This window comes from Miniopterus schreibersii (assembly GCF_964146895.1).
Source record: "Miniopterus schreibersii genome assembly, chromosome: 9".
NCBI lineage: Eukaryota > Metazoa > Chordata > Mammalia > Chiroptera > Miniopteridae > Miniopterus > Miniopterus schreibersii.
In genome coordinates this window covers 32,510,486-32,533,099 of record NC_138118.1, presented here as the reverse complement: position 1 = coordinate 32,533,099, position 22,614 = coordinate 32,510,486, and the positions used below count along the sequence as shown (strand labels likewise).

At 37.7% G+C, this 22,614-nt stretch overlaps 1 protein-coding gene across 6 annotated transcripts in view; it reads left to right on the top strand.

Moving 5' to 3' along the window:
* Positions 1 to 22,614, top strand: part of HECW1 (HECT, C2 and WW domain containing E3 ubiquitin protein ligase 1) — a 584,554-nt gene that overhangs the window by 53,021 nt on the left and 508,919 nt on the right. The window lies entirely within an intron of this gene.

Sequence of the window (22,614 nt, the reverse complement as noted above, 5' to 3'; positions counted from 1 at the left end):
TCTCTTTGTCTTTAACCTTTGACATTTTAATTATGATGAGTCTTCCTGTGGGCCTCTTTGATTTCCTCTTGTTTTGGACACTCTGCTTTCGAGACTGTAAGTCTATCTCCCTCACCAGCTAGGGGAAGTTTTCTGTCATTATTATTTCAAATAGGTTCTCAATTTCTTGTTTTATTTCTTGTCTTTCTGGCACTCCCCTAATGAGAATGTTGGGCTACCTGAAGTTGTCCCAGAGACTCCTTAAGCAGTATTCATATTTCTAGATTCTTTTTTTAAAAATTATCTTTATTGTTGAAAGTATTACAAATATTCCCCTCTTTTCCCCCTTGATCCCTTCCACCCTGCATCCACACTCCCCCAGGCCTTCACCACACTTCACACTATTGTCTGTGTCCATGGTTTATGTATATATGCATATAAGTTCTTTGATTAATCTCTCCCCACCCACTCCCCTACCCCTGCCTTCCCACAAAGATTCATCAATATGTTCCATGCTTCTATGTCTCTGGATATATTTTGTTCCTCAGTCTATTTTGTTTATTAGATTCCACATATGAGTAAAATCACGTAAAACTGAATCAGGAAGAATGAGAAAACCTGAAGAGGTTAATAACAACTGATGAAATCAAAGCAGTAATAAAAAATAAACTCCCAGCAAACAAAAGTCCTGGCCTGGGCAGCTTCAAAGGGAAGCTTTCTAATTCTTTTAGTTGTAGGGTAAAATAGTTGATTAAAAAACTTTTTTGCTTTTTGAGGTAAGCCTGTAGTGCTATGAACTTCCCTCTTAGGACTGCTTTCACTGTGTCCCATAGAATTTGGGTTGTCGTGTGTTCATTTTCATTTGTTTCCAGGAAGTTTTTGATTTCTTTCTTGATCTTATTGGTAACCGATTTATTGTTTAATAACATGTTATTGAACTTCCATGTGCTTTGATGATTTTGAGTGTTTTTTACTGTAGCTGATTTCTAATTTCATGCCATTGTGATCTGAAATGCTTGATATGATTTCAATCTTCTTGAACTTGTAGAGACTTGTTTTGCGCCCTAACATGTAGTCTATCTTTGAGAATGGCCCATGTGCACTTGAGATAAATGTATATTCTGAAGCTTTGGGGTGCAAAGTTCTATAAATACCAATTAAATTCATCTGATCTAATGTGCCATTTAGGATCACTCTGTGTTGACTTTTTGTCTGGAAGGTCTATTCAGAGAAGTCAGTGGGGTGTTAAAGTCCACAACAATGACTGTATTGCTGTTGATCTCTCCCTTAAAGTCCTTAAGGTTATTATGCATAGGTCCTTATTTATTGCCATCTTAATTCTTTATGCCTATGTTTTTCTCTCTATTTCTTCTTATAATTACAGCAGTTCCTTTAACATTTCTTGCAGTGCTGGTTTGGTGGTGATAAAATCCTTTAGCCTTTTATTTTGTCTGGGAAGCTCTTTATTTCACCATTTATTTTGAATGATAACCTTACCGGAAGAGTAGTCTTGGTTCCAGATCCTTGTCTTGCATTACCTTGAATACTTTATGCCATTCCCTTCTGGCCTGTAGAGTTTGTGATGAGAAGTCAGCTGACAGCCTTATATGAGAAGTCAGCTGACCTTTTTTGTAGGTAACAGATTGCTTTTGTTTTGCTGCCTTTAATATTCTCTCTTTGTCTTGAATTTTTGACATTTTAATTTTTATGTTCTGGATGTAGGCCTCTTTAGATTCTTCTTTCTTGGGGCTCCTTGTGCCTCATGAACTTGTGTGACTTTTTGTTGACCAGGTTAGGGAAGTTTATTGCCATTATTTCTTTAAACAGGTCCTCTAACCCTTGCTTACTTTCAATCTCTTCTGGCACTCCTATCATGCTAATATTTCATGTTCCATGTTGTCCAACTACTTCCTTAGACTATCGTCCTGTTTTGAATTGTTTTTTCTTTTTGGATCTCTGAGTGAGTGATTTTTTCTACCCTGTCTTCTAATTCATTGATCTGAACCTCAGCTTGCTCTAATCTGCTGTTTTCCCTTTCAATGTATTCTTTCTTTCTGCTATGTATGTCATTCTTAATTTCCTTCATAGTCTCCATATCTTTTTTGATGCTGTTGAGCATCCTTAAAATCAGTATTCTGAATCTATATCTAATAGATTGCTTATCTCCACTTCATTTGGCTCTTTTTCTGGAGACTTCTCTTGTTCTTTCATTTAGGGCTTATTTACTTATTTATTTTTAAATATATTTTTATTGATTTCAGAGACAGGAAGGGAAAGGGAGAGAGAGATGTAGATACATCACATCATTATTGATCGGCTGCCTCCTGCATGCCCATGACTGGGGATTGAGACTGCAACCTGGGCTTGTGTCCTGACCAGGAATTAACCTTTGACTTCTGGATTCTAGGTCAATGCTCAACTGATGATCTATGCTGGGGGTGGGGGGCAGCTTGTTTTTTGTCTCTCCATTTTGACTGCCTGTTTGGGTTTGTTCTATGTATTAGGTAGATCTGTTAGGATTCTCAGTCTTTTGGAGGGTCTCTTGTGCAGGGTGATGTCAGGCGGGTTTTGTGACTGGCCCTGAGTACCCTGTTTGGAGCTATCAACAACCCTTGGCTTGAGGTCTCTCCTGCTGGGGCTGCAAGTCTTTGGAGAGGATCAATATGCACACCAAAGTCTGCTCTTCCAAGACCTGGGCCCAGAGCAGATCAGGCAAAGACTCAAAGCACTCTGAGGTTCTTCTCTGGCTGAAGGCTGATTAATCTGATTTTCTTAATGAGCCTCAGGCTGTAGAATTCCTCTGGGCAGAGCAAGAGGTTTTCCAGCAGGGTGGGGCAATTGCTTCCCTCCTCAGGTAAAAGCAGGAAAATGTCTGCCTATAAAAGATGTCCTCTGCATAATGGGGAAATGACTCAGTACAGGAAACCAGACAGGTGCCTTCTGATCTGTATCTCCAGGTCCCACAAACCTAGATTCTCTTCACACAGCTCCAGTCCACTCTGCCCTCCCTCTGTTGAACCCAAGTTGAATGGCTGCACATGAAACTTTGTGCATTGGCTCTTTAAGAGGGTGCCTGCATTTCCAGCCATCACTCCCTGGCAGACAGAGACCTGGGAGCTTTATACAACCAGATGTTATGTGGGCACCTTTCTCAGTTCAGATGTTTTTGGCTGAGAAGCATAGCCTGGGGTTTAGTCCCCAAGTCCTCAGTTGGAACCCTCCACAAGTGAAATATCCCTCTCGACCTTCACCTGCTGCCTGTGGGAGCCCAACCAGCCCTATCATGCCTCTGCTCTTCCTACCAGTCTCTATGCAGTTTCCACTCTTCCTCCTGGGTTATGAGAGTGCTTTCCAACATGTCTTCAGTTGCAATTGATTATAAAGGACGGTTTTTCTGTACTTCAGTTTTAATTCTAGTTTGGTCCAGGGAGAGTGTCAGTGTAGTTTCCAGTCAGTCTACCGCCATCTTCAATCTTACCCCTGGATTCTTTTTCCTTTCTGCTCTTCTGATTGGGCATTTTTTGCTTCTTCATATTTCAAATCACTGTTTTGATTCTTAGTATCCTCTGTTCTACTGTTAATTCCCTACAAATTATTCATTTCGGTTACCGTAGCCTTTATTTCTGACTGTTGTTTTTATTTTTTTATGTCATTGATTATCTCACTATTTTCTTTAAAATTCTTACTAAGGTCCTCAAAATTCTCATTAAGTTTTTTAAACATCTTTATAACCATTTCTTTGAACTCTGTGTTTAGTAGTTTGTTTGCTTCCATTTCATTTAGTTCTTTTCCTGGAGGTTTCTTTTGTTCTTTCATTTGTAAAATGCTTTGTTGCCTCCACATTTTGCCTGCTTCTGGGTGTTTTTTTTTAATTTATTTTTTTATTAGGTGGAACTGCTATGTCTCCTGGAATTGGTAGAGTGGCTTTGTGTAGTAGGTGTCATGTAGGGTCCAGTGGCTCAACCTCCTCAGTCACCTGAGCTGGGCCTTCTAGGTGCTCCCCTGTGTAGGTTATGCACACTGTCCTGTTGTAGTTGAGCCTTGGTTGCAGCTGGTATCACTGGGAGTAATTGACCCCAAGCCCAATAAACTATGAGGACCAGCTGTAACTATAGCCAAATAGCTGCTGTGCTGGAGACACTCTTATGGAGCAAGATTTACTTCAGTGGGGCTTTGGTGTTCACCAAGTCCACCCCTTGTGTATGTCACTCATGGATGTGGTAGGGTTGTAATCTGACATGGTCAAAAACTAACCATTGGGTTCACTGTATCTGAGGCCTCCTGAGAGGTGCAAAGTCAACCTCTGCTTGTTCCCTGCCCAGGGCCACCCAGCCTAAGCTACACAGCAATCTGTAGATGGCTGCTCCTTGTGTTGGGCTTGGAGTTGCCCAGGAGAGGCCAAGCTATGAACCAAGGCAGGCTGCTTCCAGTGCCAAGCCTGGGGCCACTTGTTGAGAGGTATGGAGCACACTGAGCTCAGATGCTGCTTATTTGAGATATTTTAGGAAAGTCCTAAGCCTGAGGTAGTAGAAACCACTTACATAGAAAAGCCACTGGAAATGACTGGATGAGCTAAAAAGTAGGGAGTGGTAGGGCTTTTAGGAATCACCAGGGTGGGGCGGAACCTGTGAGCCAGGTTGCTGGAGATTCAGATATAACATCTTGCAGGTTCTGTGGGGGTAGGGCTTTTCAAAGGAGTAATGGCCTCTGCCAGGTCTTCTGTCTGGGAGAAAGCTGCCTCACCAGTTCTCATCCTGATTCCAGGCAAGTTAGTTCCTCCCTGAATGTTTCAGGTTCCTTTCAAGTTGTTGCTCTGGTGCTGGAGCTCAGAGGGAATGAGTTCAAGTAAGTCAGTGTGCCAGCCCTTTAAGAGGAACTGCCTGGGACCAGCAGCCTCCTTGTCACTCAGCCACATCCCCTGCTGGGTTTTACAACCTGAAGTTCTGGCGACACCTCTTCCCACCACAGGAACTCTGGGCTGGGGTGCCTGATGTTGGGCTGGGACCACTTGCTCCACTGGGAAACCTCCACAGCCAAGATATCCCTCCTGGTTTTAAACAGCTCGACCCAGGTGTGGGACCAGCCTAGCTCTAGGATTCCATTCTGATACACCCTGTGTCTCTACCCTGTCTCAATATGTTTCTTTTTTAATTTCCTAGTTGTAGGACTTCTGTTCAGCTAGATTTCAGGTGGTCCTGAATGATAGTAGTTCTATATTTTAGTTGTAATTTTGATGTGGTTGTGAGAGGCAGCGGGTACTGCATTTACCTACACTGCCAAATTGTTGTCGCTCCAGTTGCATTTTTTAATATGCTGATGCATCATCTGGTCTGCTTTCTTGTTTTACGTTTTATCTTGGGTTTGTCTGGCTTTAATGAGGTTTTTGTTATTTGTCCTCCAGACTTCATCTGTGCTTGTGTTTAGTTGGCACAAATGGCATTAATTGAGTCTTTGTTCTCTATTTTCTCAGGCCAGGGTGATTTAAAGTATGTATTCTCTGGTTAGGAAGGAGAGGTATAAAGTATTTTCTCTCAAGTGTTCTTTAGGGAAGATAAGGACTTGTGATTTACAAGCTGGCTGCAAACTGCCCAAATTGTTTGGCCTTGTTTAATTCTCTTGTCTCAGTTTTCCCATTCCACTTGTCCAGAAATTTTCCTAGCTTCCTACTACCATGCCACAGTTGGATTGCATTTCCCTTCACGTTAAAGTTGGGCATGGTCATGTGACTTGCATTGCCAAATGGAATATGAGTGAAAGTAATGTGCATTACTTCTAGGTTGAAATTTATGAGAATGTTCTCTTTCCACACAGAGGTGATTGGGGAAGTATGTGTCCATTACTGTCTGTTCCTGACAAACAGACTTCCTTACCACCTTTGATTTGACATGTGTGATTCAAAAATAAAATTTTGTTGTATTAAGTCAGTGAGATTTGGTGGTTCATTTATTACCACAGTGTAATTTAGCTTGACCATTACAGTTCACAAACCTGGACATTGTGCTAGGCATAGTGGAAACCAGTACTAATAAAATATGTACCTTTACTTTAATGAGTTTACATTAAAATAAGAGAGGCAATGCGCAGAAAGTACCATTTGGCCTGTAAGTACAAAAGGTCAAACATTTATAGGATGCATTAAAAGTCATGGGAAGTATTGCTTCAGGTACAGTGGCCTGAATTAAGCATCTTTAGTAAACTACAGATATTTAATAGTTGTAAACGAATTTTTTTCAGTAGTTTCTATGAAACACTCAGAAAATTTTTTTTATCATCAGAGTCATTCTTCTGGGTGCATTATATAAGACAAGAGTAAGAAAAAATGTTTTCATATTTGATATATAAATTTTCTCTGAATAAACTATTAAAATAATAATTTTGACATATTGATGTTAAGCCATTACACTACTTTTAAGGTAATAAGCTTCTGTGTGAAATTATGCAGTGAATTGCTCTGCTACAGGGCTTACTTTTATAACGATAGAATTGATATGTTATTTTCAAAATCAAATGCACTCAAATCCAAAGAAATCTAGAACACATATTTTGTCCATAGTTTGGTCTGAGTCTTTGCTTCTGCACAGATGAGGTGTAAAATCTTAGGTTAGTAACTTCATGTATCCAAGCTTTACTTTTCCTATCTATACAGTGAAAGAAAAACAGTTCTTATCTTTGAAGCTTCTAATAACATTTCAGCTGTCAGGAATAACTTGTAAGACTTTGTGCACTGTGCTTTGTTCATAGTAGTCACTCAAGAAGTGTTTACTAAGTGGTATTAATTACTATTATTATCCATTACATTTTGTCTTTTAATAGCCACATTGTTTACTTATTTTTTTAAAGTTAAAAAGAAATAAATATTGACCAGTATGGGTGATTATTATTCATGAATAAGAAACAATTAAGGTATTTATTCTACTGCCATATCTCTGTGGGGGCATTTTTACCTAGCTTCCCAACTTGGGGTCTAGTTCAGGGATAATAGTGCAGCCTAATTGTCCAGGTAGAACTGTGTGTCCTGATTGACTGGAAATTAATAGTGACAATGGAATTTCTCAAAATGGCTCTTGCTACAGTTTGTTTCGATGATATTGAGTTTTGAGATTACTTTTTTAATGCTATTGATACAGATATTTTCTCATTCTGTTTAATGACATTCTTATTCATTACATTTTAGACTTAGCCTGAAAATGGGAAGAGCTGATGGGGGAAGTTGGTTAGGCTCATTTTTTTGAGATTACGTCCTGATTCATTCTGCTGAGACAGGCACGTCTTATTTAAAATCAGCCCCTCTGAGGAGGGAAGAAGACAGCACTGTGAGTAGAAGCAGAGCTCCTCTGCTCCCAGCCATGGACTTTATTTACTCCTAAAATACTGCATAACCATCTTGAAAAAAACAGAGAAATATCCCTGGGTGGACATATTATGAGTAGTGAGCACTGAAGAAACATCATAGAGTCTGGTAAGAGGGGGGGCATAGAAAGAGGGAGTCCCCTCTGAAGCCTGTGCTGGGCTCTGAGCACCAAGGCTTAGAGGTTCCGAAGCTGCCTCCCCTTGAGAATGTGGACTGGCATTCAAAATCAGGGATCTCAAACCCAGAGTAGAGCAGAAGGGAAGGAGTTGCCCATGCGGAGGGCAGTGTCCCCTTGAGGAGGAGACGGCACATTCTAGTGAAACAAAATTTCTAATGGCAGCTGCTACTAGTGTCTTATGCTCAGGGTGCAGGCCATAGGAAAGGCAGTCCCAAAGTGTGTGGCACCTTAGTAGGGACCAGAGGTCTGCACTGAACAGCCACATACAGGGACATTCTACCTTCCTGTAAGACATTGTGTTGAGCCCCAGAAAGCATTTAATTTGTGTGGTATGGGGAAGGCAAAGAGAGCCTTTTGGCTCTGAGCTTCCAGTGGGGAGATTCTGGAAATTTTGACCATCCCTGAGGAATGCCATGGTGGTGCACATGGAGCCACCCAGCTTTACTGAGATCAGCAGTGGAGAGGAGCTGTGTGGAGCTGACTTTGCGTCTGCTCCTGCTGGGTGCCTTGTAGCTGGGGCAGTGGGACCTTGCAGGGTGGATTCTCTGCTTGTGTGTTGCTTTGTGAGTTTTTGAGTTTTTCATTGCTGAACTGACTTCCACCTTCCTGGCTTGCATTAGGCGAACAGACTAGCAAAAGCAGGGATTTGTTTCTGCATAGTAGAGTGTTTGAAATACATGCCTGGTACTACAAGCCAAGCAGATCTGGGAAAGGAGGGGTGAAGCATGCCTACCTCTCCACCCCCAACAGGAAAGGGGATGGTTCATCTCACTGAAGCTCCAGATAGACCCAATAGGGCACAGTTTTGAGGAGAAAAGGAGAACAGCTCACAGGATGACATTACAAGAACAAGACTCTAAGGGATAATTGTTTGGGAATTGGAGGGAAAGCTGAAAACACCTGATGGGGACTGGGCAGGCAATGGGCTCACTGAAATGCTTTTTACTTGAACCCACTGAGCCCAGACTGATGAAACTTCCCATTCAGGAAAGAAAACAGATTGAAGTTAATCTGAAACTGCAGCAGACCAGTGTATGGGGAGCTAGAATTGGAGGATAGGATGGAAACTGAGAAGCTGGCTGTGGAGCAGGGACTAACTCCCTCACATTGAGTGCTTGACAGCAAAACCTCTAAGTAAGGGGAGTGATATCCCGAACTATACTAGCCATCCTGCACCCTAAAGACTCTGTAGAGGACTCTAGAGTAAGACCAGGCAAGTACAAGATTGCAAAATAGCTGACAAGAGGAGATGGTCCACAGAGAGCCTCAGATCAACCAACTACCTAAGGACACCAGAGCCAAACTTAGACAGCTCCAGACATTGACTGATACACAAGTACCTCCCAGGAGAATGGAAATAAGTATACAGAAGAGTGAGCCTCAGACAACATAAGCTGCCCAGAATAAATTCACCTGATTGACTTTCTTTATCCCACCCCCCTTAGGAAAAATATAAAGGAATTATTTTTTCTTTTTAAATTTTATAATTTTTTCTTTAATTTTTCAAAATTTTAAATTAATTTTTTAAAAGAATTTTGCTTTGCTTAACTTGTTTTTTATTTTGTTTTATTTGCTTTCTTTTGTTTTATCTTTGCTTCTACTACCAAGATTTTCTTTCTATTCCTTGCTCAATTGCTGATACTTTATCATTATAACCAATAACTTTACTGTTTTCTCTATAGCTTCCCCCATATCTCTTATTGGACTCCTTCCCTGACCTGGCTTTATCTCTCTGCCTCTTCTCTTGATCCATTGGCATAACTTTTTTTTCTTCTTTTCTTTCTTTTGTTTTGCTCCATTCTTTCTTCCTGTCTTTTTGTTTGATTGTTAGTTTCTGTTTACCTGTTATTGCATTTTTATTTTTTCATTTTCAACTATTATCCTATTCCTATTGTCTCTCTTAATTTTTTGTTTGCCTTTCTTTCAGAATCTTTACTCTGTCACTTTTATCTCCCAATAGCTTTTCTATTTTTTACATTTTAGTTTAGTTTATTATTATTATTTTTTAAAATTTGATCAATATTAACAGTAATATACTTTTCTCTCTCTAGCTTTACTTTTCTTTCTCTCTTTCTTTTAACTTTTTTTTTCTTGCTTTAGAATTTGTGTTCTCCCTTCACTCTCCCAGTTTGATTTTCACTTGGGTTGTTCTCACTGTAACTGTCAAGATATTTTGTAAGGTACCCATTGTTTCCCAGAAGTTTAGTTGTAAATTGTCCTGCCTTGCCAGCACCCAGCTTACATAATGTGTTTACATGATGTGGTTGGGGCTGAGAGACACAGTTAACCCAACTGAGAGGAGAGCCCTCTCAAGAGCTGGTCAACAACAATCTACACTAAATCACAATAAGAGACCCAAAAGGACCCACAAAAAGGACACCCCCAAAAGGGACATACCTAGAGCAAAGAGCTCAGAAGCATAAGGAAAACACACTTTTGGCCTCTAGTGGACTCACAATACAAAATCCTTCCCCCTAAGATTGGGAGACAGCAAATATATCTAATATATAGATACAAACACTAAGAGCCACCAAAATGGGGAGACAAAGAAGCAACCCCCAAGTTTAAAGAAAAGAAAAATTGCCAGAAAAATACTTTGATGACATGGAGTTAAGCAAGTTATCAGAAATAGAGTTCAGAGTAATGGTAATAAAGATGCTCAAGGAAATTAATGAGAACAATAAGGCACTTGATGACAAGTTTGAGGAACTCAGTGAAAACATGAAAACAGAGATACATATCATAAACAAAAACCAGGCAGAAATAAAGAACACTATATCTGATATGAAATATACAATGGAAAGAATAAAAAGCAGGCTCAATGAAGCAGAGCATAGAATAAGTGACTTAGAAGGTAAGGTAGGAAAAAACCACTCAATCAGAGCAGCAAAGAGAAAAAACACTTAAAAAGCATGACAGTCTAAGAGCTTTGGGACAACATGAAGCAAAACAACATTCATATTTTAGGAATACCAGAGGGGGAGGAAAGAGAGCAAGGGACAGAGAACTTGGTGGAGGAAACAATTATAGAAAACTTCCCTATGCTGACAAAGGAGAAAGCCACACAAGTTCAGGAAGCAGAGAGAGTTCAAAACAAGAGGGACCGAAAGAGACCCACTCCAAGAAACATCATAATTAGAAGGGAAATGTTAAGGAAAAAGAATATTAAGGACTGCAAGAAAGAGACAAGCAGTGACCTACAAGGGAACCCCTATAAGGCTTACATTGGATCTCTGAACAGAAATTCTTCAGGCCAGAAGAGAGTGGCATGAAGTTCTAAAAGTAATGAAAAGCAAGAGCATGCAACCAAGATTGCTTTATCCAGCAAGGCTGTCATTTAAAATTGATGGTGAAATAAAGAGCTTCCCAGACAACAAACAGCTAAAGGAGTTCAGTACCATAAAACCAGCATTGCAAGAAATGCTAAAAGGACTGCTCTAAGAAAAAGAAGGATTAGTGAGAGAAAGGAACAACAGTATAAAGGGAAAAAAATGCATTAAATGAGTATATATCAATAGTAACCTTAAATGTAAATGGAATAAATTGTCCAATCAAGAGACATAAAGTAGCTGAATGGATAGGAAAACAGGACCCAAATATATGCTGTCTACAAGAGACCTACCTGAGAACAAAAGACACACAGGCTAAAAGTGAGGGATGGAGTAAAATTTCCATGCAAATGGAAAGGAAAAGAAAGCTGGAGTAGCAATCTTTATTTGTGACAAAATAGACTTCAAAATAAAGACCATAACAAGAGACAAAGACGATCACTACATAATACTAAACGGATCAATCCAACAGAAGGAAATAACCGTTATAATTATGTATCCATCCAATATAGGAGCACTTAATATGTAAAAAATTTCTTGGTGGACCTTAAGGTGGAGATCAACAGCAACCCCATCATAGTGGGGAACTTTAGAACCCCACTGTCATCATTGAACAGATCATCAAGACAAAAAATCAACAGAGAAACACAGACCTTAAATGACTCTCTAGACCTAATGGATTTAATTGACATTTACAGAACATTCCTTCCCAAAGCATCAGAATGTACATTCTTCTCAAGGGCACATGGAACATTCTCAAAAATGGATCACAGATTAGGGCACAAGGCAAGTCTCTACAAATTCAAGAAGATTGAAATCATATCAAGCATCTTCTAGGATCACAATGCCATAAAACTAGAAATAAACCACTATAAAAACATTAAAAAATATTCAAACACATGGAGGTTAAATAGCATGTTATTAAACAATGAATAGGTTACCAATGAGATCAAGGAAGAAATCAAACGCTTCTTGGAAAGAAAAAAAGAACAGAAAATGACCCAAAATTTATGGGACACAGCAAAAGCAGTCCTGAGAGGAAAGTTCATAGTATTACAGGCCTATCTCAAGAAACAAGAAAAAGCAATAATAAACCATCTAAGAAAACAACTAAAAGTACTAGGACAAGAACAGCAAGAAAAGCCCCAACGAAGTAGAAGAAAGGAAATAATAAAGATCAGAGCAGAAGTTAATGACATAGAGACTAGAAAACAAATACAAAAAGTAATGAAATGAGGACCTGGTTATTTGAAAAGATAATAAGATTTACATACCTTTAACCAGATTCACTGAGAAACAAACAGAGAGGACCCAAATAAATAAAATCAGAAATGAAAGAAGCTACATAATAACTGACCCAACAGAAATACCAAAGGTGATAAAAAAATACTATGAGCAACTATATGCCAACTAATTGGACAACATGGGGGAAATGGACAAATTCCTAGAAGCATACAATCTTCCAAAGCTAAATCTAGAAAAGGCAGAAAACCTGATTGGCTAATAACAACTAATGAATTTGAAGCAGTAATCAAAAAACTCCCAGCACACAAAAGTCCTGGACCAGATGGATTTACAGGTGAGTTTTATCAAATATTCAAAGAAGAATTGACATCTATTCTACTCCAAATACTCTAGAATATTCAGAAGGGGGGAAAACTCCCAAACTCTTTTTATTATGCCAGCATTATCCTAACACCAAAACCAGATAAAGACACTACAAAGAAAGAAAATTACAGGCCAATATCCCTGATGAACATAGATGCTAAAATATTAGCAAACCGGTTCCAGCAATACATGAAAAAGATCATAGAGCACGACCAAGTGGAAATTATTCTGGGGATACAAGGCTGGTATAATATCCATAAATCAATAAATGTGATTCATTACATAAACAAAATACAGGACAAAAATAATATGATCATATCAATAGATGCAGAAAAAGCATTCAAGAAGATCTAACACCCATTTTTGATAAAAACTCTCAGCAAAGTGGGAATAGAAGGAACATACCTCAACATAATAAGGCCATATATGACAAACCTACAGGCAGCATCATGCTCAAAGGTCAAAAACTAAAACCATTTCCCTTAAAAACAGGAACAAGACATGGATGTCCATTTTCACCACTCTTATTCAACATACTACTGGAAGTCCTTGCCACAGCTATCAGACAGGAAGAAAACATAAGGTATCCAAATTGGAAAGGAGAAAGTAAAACTGTCATTATTTGCAGATGACATGATATTGTACATAGAGAACCCTGTAGACTCCATCAAAGTACTTCTAGATTTGAAAAATGAATTTAGCAAGGTAGTTCTATACAAAATCAACATCTGGAATATGGTGGCATTCTTTACACCAACAATGAACTTTCAGAAAGAGAAACTAAAAAAAAAATACCATTTACCATTGCAACTAAAAACTAAGATACCTAGGAAAAAATTAACCAAGGATTTAAAAGACATGTACTTGGAAAACTACAGGACATTGAAAAAAAGAAATAGAGGAAGATATAAACAAGTGGAAGAATATACTATGCTCATGGATTGGAAGAATTAATATCATTAAAATGTCCATACTATTTCAAGAAATTTATACATCAAATGCAATTCCTATTAAAATAACAATGGCATATTTCCCAGATCTAGAATAAACATTTCAGAAATTTATATGGAACCAAAAAAGACCCTAAATAGTTCCAGCCATCCTGAGGAAAAAGAACAGAATGGGATGGATCACTTTACCAGATATCAAACTGTACTATAAAACCATTATAACTTAAACAGCCTTGTATTGGTACAACCCAAGGCATATAAACAAATGGAACAGAACAGAGGCCCCAGAAATAGACCCAAACCATTATTGTCAGTTAATATTTGACAAAGGAGGCAAGAGCATACAATGGAGAAAGGACAGCCTCTTCAATAAATGGTGCAGGGAAAATTGGACAGCTACATGCAAAACAATGAAACTAGACCAACAACATTCTACATATGCAAAAATAAACTCAAAATAGATAAAAGACTTAAATGTAAGTCATGAAACTATAAAAATCCTGAAAGAGAACATAAGCAGTAAAGTCACAGACATCTCATGTAGTGGAATTTTCACTGCTACATCTCCTAGGGCAAGAGAAACAAAAGAAAAAATAAACATATGGGAGTATATCAAACTAAAAAGGTTTTGCACAGCAAAAGAAATCAGCCTCAAAATACAAAAGGACCCCACAGCCTGGGAAAACATATTTGCCAAAAATGTATTTGATAAGGGGTTAATTTCCAAAGTGTACAAAGAACTCCTACTTCTCAGCAAGAGGAAGACAAATAATCCAGTTAAAAAATGGGCAAAGGTCCTGAATAGACACTTCTCCAAAGAGAAATACAGAGGGCCAAGAGATATATGAGAGAATGCTCAATCTCTCTAATCATCAGAGAGATGCAAATTAAAACCCCAATGAGATATCACTTCACACCTATCAGAATGGCTACCATTAACAAATCAACAATGATATGTGCTGGTGAGGATGTGTAGAAAGGGGAACCTTAGTGTACTGCTGGTGGGAATGCAAACTTGTGCAGCCACTATGGAAAGCAGTATGCAGGTTCCTTAAAAAATTAAAAATGGAGCTGCCTTTTGACTCAGTGTTCCCACTTCTAGGAATATATCCTAAGAATCCTGAAACCATAATCAGAGAGAATATATGCACCCTTATGTTCATAGCAGCATAATTTACAATAGCTAAGATCTGGAAACAGCCCAAGTGCCCATCATTAGATGAATGGATAAAAAAGCTGATGGACATTTACACCATGGAGTACTACACAATTGTGAAGAAGAAGGACCTTGTACCTTTTGGGACAGTATGGATGGACCTGTAGAATATTATGCTAAGTGAAATATGCCAGGCAGAGAGATACAAACATTATATGATCTCACTTATTTGTGGAATCTAAAGAACTTTATAAACTGTTGAAAAAAAATGATTCAATGACATGGAAATATGGATCTGACTGAGGAATCTCAGAAGGAGGGAGGAGGGCACGTGTGTGTAGGGTGAGAAGTTAACCAAAGAACTTATTTGCATATATGCACAACCCAAGGACACAGACAATTGGGTGGAGAGGGACTGGGGAGGGGATTGGTATGGTGTAGAACTTGTCATTGGGGAGAAAAAGGGACATCTGTAGTATTTTGAACAGCAGAATAAAGTAAAATAAAATAAAATAATAAAATAAAATAAATAAAAGTAGCTCCTCCACCCAAGACACTTTTTGTTCCCCTTTTCTGCTTTACATTTTATTCCAATGCTCTTGTCATCACCTTACATACTATATATTTTCAATCATTAAATTTATTGGGGTGCTTGGTTAATTGCATCATATTAATTTCAACTGTACATTTCTATGATACATGATCTGCATTTTGTATTGTGTGCACACCACCCAAATTTAATGTTTTTTATGTCAAAATATATTTAGCCCCCATTACCCCTCATCACCCTCTACCCATTTCCCTCTGGTAACTTCCTTACTGTTGTCTGTGTCTATGACTTTCAGTTTTATATCCCACATGTGAGTAAAATCATATTGTTCTTATCTTTTTCTGACTGACTTATTTTGCATAGCATAATATTCTCAAGGTCCATCCATGTTCTTGCAGTGGCGGTATTTTATCTTTTCTTATGGCTAAGTAGTATTCCATTACATATATATATATATATTCTTTAATTCTCTCTCAAAGTACACTTTGGTTGTCTTCATGTCTTGGCCACTGTGAATAATACTTATATGAACATAGGAGTGCATATATCTTTGCCAATAAATATTTTTGAGTTTATTATTATTTTAAAAGTTTTAATATTATTTTTTCATCACCATTTATCCCTTCTATGTCCTCTTCCTCCTCCACCCATCCCCTTCCACCTTCGTAACCACCACACTGTTGTCCATGTCCATAAGTTCTCTCTCTCTTTTTTCTTTTTTGCTCAATCCCCCCACCAGCCTCACCCCCCCCCCGCTCTCTATCTATTAGTTTATCTCTATTTTGCTTGTTAGTTCAATTTGTTCATTAAGTTCCACTATGAGTGAAATCACATGGTACTTATCTATGTTTTCAAGCTTTTAGGGTAGATATTTAGAAGAGGGATTGCTGGGTGATAAGGTAACTCTATTCTTAATGTTTTGAGGAACTTCCAGATTGTTTTTCATAGTCACTGTACCAGTTTACATTTCTATCAGCAGTGAATAAGGATTCCTTTTTCTCTACAACCTATCCAACATTTGTTATTACCTGTCTTGTTGATAATAGCCAATCTAACCAGTATAAGGTAGTATCTCATTGTAGTTTTGATTTCCATTTTACTAATATCTAGTTAAATATCTTTTCATATATGTTGCTCATTTGTATGCCTTCTAGGGAGTCATGTTGATTCAGGTCCTATGGACATTTTTAAAATTAGATTCTTTGTTTGGTGTTGAGTGTATGAGTTCTTTAATATTTTGGATATTAACTCCTTGTTGGAGGTGTTTTTTGCAAATATCATCTCCCATTTGGTTGGTTGCCTTTTTGTTTTGTTGTTGGTTTCTTTAGCTGTACAGAAGTTTTTTAGTTTGATATAGTCCAATTTATTTATTTTTGCATTTATTTCCCTTGCCTTCAGGGTGAAATTCATAAAATGTTATCTGTGACCAAGGCTTATTAGTTTAATTTGTATGTATTCTTCTATGTAATTTATTGTTTCAGTTCTTATATTTAGGTGTTAGATTTTCAATTAATTTTTATACAGTGGGACAAACAGTAATCTCATTTCAGCCTTTTGTATGTGGCTTTACAATTTTCCCAGCACCATTTTTTTGAAGAGGCTTTCTTTTTTCCATTGTGTGTTTCTGGCTCCTTTGTCAAAAATTATATGCCCATATACATACATGTAGTTTTATTTCTGGGCTTTCAGTTCTGTTACATTCATCTCTGGTTCTGTTTTTCTGCCAATACCATGCTGTTTGGTTATCAAAGCTCTGTAGTATAATTTGAAGTCACGCAGTGTGATACCTCCAGCTTTATTCTTTTTTTCTCTGAATTGCTTTTGCTATTTGGGATCTTTTGTGGTTCTACACAAATCTGATGATTTTTTGTTTTATTTCTTTAAAAAATGACATTAGGATTTTGATGGGGATTGCATTAAATCTGTATATTCCTTTGGGTAATATGGCCATTTTAACCATGTCAATTCTTCCAATCCATTAAAATAGACTATCTTTCCATTTCATTGTGTATTTTTCAATCTCTTTTAATAATGCTTCATACTTTTCAGTATATAGGTCTATCACCACCTTTGTTAAGTTTATTCCTACATATTTTATTTTTTTGGTGGCTATTACAAAAAAATTTTTTTAAATTTCTTTTTCTGAAGTTTCATTGTTAAAATATAGAAAAGCAGCAGATTTTTGTACATTAATTTTGTATTCCACAACTTGCTGTATTTGTTTATTGTTTCTAAAAGTTTTTTGTAGGAGTTGTTAGGGCTTTCTATAGACAGAATCATCTTATATGCAGAGTGACACTTTTACTTGTTTATTCCCAATTTGGATGCTTTTTTTTCCTTTCTTTTGCCTGATTGCTCTGGCTAGGACTTCCAGAACTATGTTGAATAAGAGTGGTGAGAGTGGACATCCTTGTCTTGTTTCTAATTTTAGCAGAAAATTTTTTAGTTTTTCACCATTGAGTATGATACTGCCTGAGGTTTTGTCACCTATGGCCTTTCTTATGTTGAGGTATTTTCCTTTTATACTTATTGAATGTTTTAATCATACGAGGATGTTGTATCTTATCAAATGCTTTTTCTACATCTATTGATAGGATCATATAATTTAAATGCTTTTTTTGTTAATGTGGTGTATTATATTTATTGACTTGTGTATGCTGAATCATCCTTGTGCCCCTGAAATGAACCCCAATTGATTGTGATGTATTATTTTTTTAATGTATTGTTATACTTAATTTGCTAAAATTTTGTTTAGGATTTTTGAATCTGGATTCAGCTGAGATGTTCATATGTAGTTTATTTGTGTTATCCTTGCCAGGTTTTGGTATCAGGGTTATTTTGTTCTTATAAATTGTGTTAGGAAGTACTGCCTCTTCTTCAATTTTTTGAAGAGTTTGAGAATGATAGGTTTCAAATCTTCTTTGAATGTTTGGTAGAATTCAGTAGTGAAGGAAGTTAAAGATGGCAGCAACCTGAGTGGAAGGTACACTGACACTCTCTTGGGACCAAAATGGAATTACAACTAAAATATAGAAAAACCATACTGAATAATTAACTGCAACTGAAGAGGAACCAGAGAACACCCTCATAACCAAGGAGGAAAATCAGAGACCATATAGAGACCAGTAAGAAGTGAGGAGGCAAGAGAGGCCTGGCTGGGCTTCTATAGGCAGCAGCTGAAGGTCCAGAGAGATATCTCAGCTGTGGGGGGGTCCCACTGAGGACTCTGGGGCCTGAACACTGGCTGGGATTCCCAGCCAGGAGAACCAGAATTGAGAAAAATACCAACATAACATCTGGTTGTAAAAAGCAGCTGGGTTTCTGTCTACTAGGGAGAGGTGGCTAGAAATGCAGCCATCCTCTTAAAGAGCCAATGCACAGTTTCATGTGCAGCCACTCATCTTGGGCTCCAGCAGAGGGAGGGCAGAGTGGTCTGGAGGTTTGTGAGAATCTAGGGTTGTGGGCTCTGGAGATAGAGCTCAGAGGGCACCCCTCTGGATTCCTGTGCCAAGTCATTCCCCCACACTGCAGAGGCAGAAATTTACTTGGCAAGCACCTTTTGCATGAGGAGGGAGCAATTGCTACACCCTTCTGGAAAACCTCTTGCCTTACCCTGTGGAGTTTCTACAGACTGAGGCTCATTAAGAGACTGATACCAATCAGCTGTGGAGCTTCTACACAATGAGACTCATTAGGAGAATCAGATTAGTCAGCCTGCAGCCAGAGAAGGACCTCAGAGTGCTTTGAGTCTTTGCCTGATCTGCTTCAGGATCCAGGCCTTGGAAAAGCACACTGGTGTGCATCTTGGTCCTGTTCAACCACACCCAGCACCAACAATAGAGACCTCAACCTGAGAGTTGTTGATGGCTCCAGAGTATTTGGGGCCAGTCAGAAATTGTGTCTGACATTGGCCTCCACCAGAGACCTTCCAAAAATACTGAGTCCTAGAAGACCTACCTAATTCAGAGAAACAAACTCAAATAGGCACCCAAATTGGGGAGACCAAAAAACAAGCCCCAAATGAAAGAAAAAATGAAGCCTCCAGAAAAAGAGATAAATGAAATGGAGATAAGCAATCTATCAGATATACAGTTCAGAATACTGATTGTAAGGATTCTCTACAGCATGAAAAAGATATGGAAAATATGAAGGAAATTAAGAATTACATAGCAGAATAAAGAATACATTGGAAGGAATAAATAGCAGACTAGAGCAAGCTGAGAATTGGTTCAATGAATTAGAAGAAAGGGCAGAAAAAAATCACTCAATCAGAGACCACCCCAAAAAAATAAAAAACAGGAGGATAGGTTAAGGGATCTGTGCTACAACATGAAATGTAACAAAATTTGCATTATAGGAGTCCCAGAAGGGGAAGAGAATAAGAAAGGGGCAGCAAACTTCCCTAATCTGCTCAAGGAAAAAGTCACACAATTTCAAGAGGCACAAAGTGTCCCAAGCAAGAAGAATCTAAAGAGGCCTACAGCCAGACACATCATAATTAAAATGCCAAGAATTCAAGGAAAAGAGAATATTAAAGGCAGCTAGAGAAAAGCAATCTGTTACCTACAGAGGAGCTCCCATAGGCTGTGAACTGACTTCTCATCAGAAACACTATAAGCTAGAAGGAAATGGCATGAAGTATTCAAGGTAATGCAAAACAAGGATCTGAAACCAAGATTACTCTATCCAGCAAGACTATCATTTAAGATAGATGGTGAATAAAGAGCTCCCCCTCAAAAAAAAAAAAAAAAAAAAAAAGGCTAAAGGAGTTTATCACTACAAAACCATCATTACAGGAAATGTTAAAAGAAATACTGTAATTAGAAATAAAAATAGCGAGAGAGAAACATAAGCATAAAGAATTAAAATGGTAATAGATAACTATCTATCAATAATAATCTTAAATTTAAATGGAGTAAATGCTCCAATAAAAAAACAGGGTGGCTGAATGTATAAGAAATCATTACCCAAATTTATTCTGTCTACAAGAGAGCCACCTCAAAACAAAAGACTCATACAGAATGAAAGTGAAGGGATGGGAAAAATTTTTCCATTCAAATGGAAATGAAAAAAAAAAGTGATGGTAGCAATACTCATTTCAGGCAAAATTGACTTCAAAATGAAGACCATAACAAGAGACAAGAAAGATCACTACATAATCCTAAAGGGGTATACCCACCAAGAGGATATAACCCTAACAAACATATATGAACCCAGTATAGGAGCACCTAAATCTATAAAAAGACTTCCAGAGGACTTTAAGGGAGAGATTGACAGCATTACGGTCATACTAGAGGACTTTAACACTCCACTGACTTCACTGGATAGGTCTTCCAGACAAAAATATTAACAAGGAAACAGTGACCCTAAATGACACACTAGATCAGATGGATTTAATTGACATTTACAGAACATTCCACCCCAAAGTTGCAATATATACATTCTTCTGAAGTGCACATCAGTAGATGAGTGGATAAAAAAGACGTGGTACATTTACACAAACAGAGTATTATGCAACTGTAAAAAAAAAAAAAAGGATCACTTATACTTTGGGACAGCTTGGAGGAAACTGGAGAGTTTTATGCTTAGCAAAATAAGCCAGTCATAGAAAGACAAGTGCTACAGGATTTCACTCATATGTGGAATGTAATAAACAAAAGAAACTGATGAACAAAATAGATCCAGAGACATAAAACTGTGGAACAGACTGAAGGATCTCAAAGGGAGGGTGAGGGTGGGGAATTGTGTGGAGAGAGATTAATCAAAGAACTTATATGTTTATAAGTATAACCCATTGACACAGGCATTGATATGGGGAAGGTTTGGGGGTGGGGTGGATGAGGTGTGGAGGGGATCAGTGGAGAGGAAAAGGGGACATCTCTAATACTTTCATCAATAAATATAATTTTTTTAAACAAAAAGAATTCACTAGTGGTCATCAGTTCTTAGACTATTATTTTTTTAGGTTTTTGATGGTTATTTCAATTTCCTCACTGTTGATCAGTCTATTTAGATTTTTGAGTTCTTTAAGATTCAGTCTAGGAAGGTTGTATATATTTCTAGAAACTTATCCATCTCTTCTAGTATTGAATTTGGTGGCACATAATCTTTCATAGTATTCTGTATGATCCTTTGTATATATGTGATGTCTGTGGTAACTTCTCCTCTTTCATTTTTGATTTTTTTTTATATGAGTCGTTTCTCATTTTACCTTAGTGAGTCTAGCCAAGGGTTTGTGAATTTTATTAATCTTTTCAAAGAACTACCTTTTTTAATTAATTTTTTTTGTTTAATTTTTTGTTCTCTATTTCATAGATTCTGCTCTAATTTTTATTATGTCCTTTCTTCTGCTGACTTTGGGTTGCTTTTGGTCTTCTTTTCCTAGTTCTTCAAGATGTGATGTTAGGTTTTTTACTTGAATTTCTCTCATTTCTTGAGATAGGCCTGTAATTAGTGGGAACCCCACAGCTGAGCTATCCCTCTGGCCCTTCAGCTGCTGCCTGTAGGAGCCCAGCCAGCCCTCTCATGCCTCTGCACTTCTTACCAGTCTCTATTTGGTCTCCACTTTTCCTCCTTGGTTATAAGGGTGCTCTACAGCTGGCCTTCAGTTGCAGTTGATTATTCAAGGTGCTTTTTCTATGTTAGCTGTAATTTCATTTTGGTCCCGGGAGAGTGTAATGTAGCTTCTGCTTAGTCCGCAGCCATCTTTAATCTCTCCTAGGCCTGTAATTATATAAACTTTTCTCTTATTACTACTTTCCTGTATTCCAGAAGTTTTGATATGTTTTATTGGCATTCTCATTTGCCTCTATTGATCTCATCTTTTGATCTTTTGATATCTTTTATTTCTTCTGTGACCTAGTCACTTTTTGGTAGTATGCCGTTTAATCTCTATGTACTTGTGAGCTTCTTTACTTCCTTTTTGCAGTTGGTTTCTATTTTCAAGTCATCGTGGTTAGAGAATATATTGGTATAATTTCAATCTTCTTGAATTTGCTGGTGCTAGGTCTGTGACACAACATATGGTCTATCCCTGAGAATGTTCCATGTGCACTGCAGAAGAATATATAATCTGATGTTCTAGGATGAAAGGCTTTGTAAATGTCAATTATGTCTATTTGGTCTACTATGTCATTTAATGCTGATATTTCTTAATTTTGATTTTCTGTTTTGGATGAACTGTCTAGAGCTGACAATGGAGTATTTATGTCCCCAACTATAATTGTGTTTTTTCAGTTTCTCCATTTTAGCCATTAATATTTGCTTTATATATTTTGGTGCTTCCTGATTGAGTGTATATATACTGAGAAGTGTTATTTTTCTTGATGTAATATATTTTTTATCATTATAAAATGTCCAGTTTTGTCTCTTGTTACCCTTGTAATCTAGAGATTTATTTTGTATGGCTGCACCTGCTTTTCTCTGGATACTAATATTTTTTTAAAGAGTCATTTTCCATCCTGCTACATTGAGTCTGTCTTTTCAGCTTACATGTGTCTCCTGATATTAGTAC